This window comes from Equus quagga, chromosome 4 (assembly GCF_021613505.1).
Source record: "Equus quagga isolate Etosha38 chromosome 4, UCLA_HA_Equagga_1.0, whole genome shotgun sequence".
Classification (NCBI taxonomy): domain Eukaryota; kingdom Metazoa; phylum Chordata; class Mammalia; order Perissodactyla; family Equidae; genus Equus; species Equus quagga.
In genome coordinates, this window is record NC_060270.1 from 79290193 (window position 1) to 79292622 (window position 2430).

The window sequence follows — 2430 nt, forward strand, 5'->3', positions numbered from 1 at the left end:
ATAGATAGATAGATAGATAGATAGATAGATAGATAGATAGATAGATAAATGGGCATATTCATATTCCCAGAGTGTTTATGTGATGTGCCAGGGCTGAAAGACTGTTCCAGGCACCAGGGATATAGAAGTAAACACAAAGGAAAAAATTCCTTCTCTGATGAAGCCTACAATCTGGAGGGTTAGAAACATAAATAAAGAAGGGAGGAAGAAAGAGAGAGGAGAAATGGAGAGGAGGGAAGGAAGGAAATTTTTCTTACTCTGATGAACACTATGAAGAAATTTTAAAAAGGGAAATGTATAGAGAGTGAACAGGGGAAGAATAGGAGATAAGACATTAAATCGTGGGGCCAGAGAAAGCCTCTTTAAAGAGGACTTTGAACTAAGACTTGAGTGATAGGAGGCAATAGCCATGAAGAAGAGCCTTCCAGACAAAGTACAAAGGCTCTGAGGCAGGAAAGAGCTTGTGGCAGAGCTTGTGAGCAAGGAAGAGAGAGGTAGGAGATAAAGCTAGAAAGGTGGCCAGGTAAGCAGGTCATGGTCAAGAGTTTAGATTTTTATATTAAGCTTCATAGGAAGCCATGGGAGTTTTTAAAAATAGGTCTGTGATATGTCCTGACTTTTTTTTTTTTAAGATTTTATTTTTCCTTTTTCTCCCCAAAGCCCCCTGGTATGTAGTTGTGAATTTTCAGTTGTATGTCCTTCTAGTTGTGGCATGTGGGATGCCTCCTCAGCATGGCCTGACAAGCAGTGTCATGTCCACGCCCAGGATTCGAACCGGCGAAATCCTGGGCCGCCGAAGCAGAGCACGCAAACTTAATCACTCAGCCAGGGGGCCGGCCCCCTGACTTTTTTTTTTAACCACATTAGCAGCTGTGTAGAGAATTATTTAAGGAGGTCAAGAATGGCAGTAGGGAGACTAGGCAAGAAATGATGATGACTTGGGCAAGAGTAGTAGAATGGGGATGGTGAGATGAGGTTGTGGGTAGAACCAATAGCACTTGATAATAGGCTGAATGTGAGGAAGAGGGAGAAAGAAAAGAAAGAAATCAGGGTTGACTCCTAAGTATTTATCTGAGTGTGTGTGTCTATGTATGTAAAGGTGCACGCACCCTAGTTTGTCCAATTAATCTTGTATATTTGGACAATACATATAATTTCCAATATTTTGCTATTGCAAACAATACTGTGATAAAATTAGATTCATTTCCCACATCATACATAAGGATAACTCCAACATTGATTGGATCAAAGATTTAACTATAAGAAAACGAAACTATACAGGCACTAGGGGGCTGGCCCAGTGGCATAGTGGTTAAGTTCGTGTGCTGTGCTTCAGTGGCCCAGGATTTGCCAGTTCAGATCCCAGGCGTGGACCTACACACTGCTCATCAAGCCATGCTGTGTCGGCATCCCACATACAAAATAGAGGAAGATTGGCACAGATGACAGCTCAGCAACAATATTCCTCAAGCAAAAACAGGGAGATTAGCAACAGATGTTAGCTCAGAGTTAATCTTCCTCATCAAAAAAAAAAAAAGAAAAAGAGAAAAGATTAGAGAAATCTTCCTTAATCTGGGTGTGGATAAGGGCTTTCTAACTATGACTTTTCTAAAATAAACAAGGAAACATTGGCCTTAAACAACACATCAGACCAGATGAACTTAAGAGATGTATATAGAACATTCCTTCCAAAAGACACAGAATACACATTCTTCTTAAGTGCACATGGAACATTCTCCAGGATAAATCAAATGTGAGGCCACAAAACAAGTCTTAATAAATTTAAAAATAAAATCATATCAAGCTTCTTTTCCAAACACAATGGTATGAAACTACAAAACAATTACAAGAATAAAACTTGAAAATTCACAAATATGTGGAGATTAAACAACATGCTACTGAACAACGAATGGGTCAAAGAAGAAATCAAAAGAGAAATCAAAAAATACTTTGAGACAAATGAAAATGGAAATACAAAATACCAAATCTTGTGGGATGCAGCAAAAGCAATTCTAAGAGGGAAATTCATAGCAATAAATGCCCACATTAAGAAATAAGAAAAATCTCAACCAATTTTATACCTCAAGGACCTAGAAAAATAAGAACAAATGAAGCCCAAAGTTAGCAGAAGGAGGGAAATAACAAAGATCAGAGTGGAAATAAGTGAAATAAAAACTAAAAAGACATTAGAAAAGATCAAAGAAACTATGACTTTTCTGTGCACATAATCCTGGGGACATTTAGTCTCTGAGATGTAGTTAATGGTATTAAACTCATCCATACTTTAGACATAGATGCCTTGACTCCTAGTTTTTTTTCCTGAGCAGCTAGGTAGATTTATTATCATTTGCCATGATGAGGAAGACTATGGGATAAACAGGCTTGAGAGGGAAGAGACTAAACAATTTTGTTGTTAGTCTTATTATATTT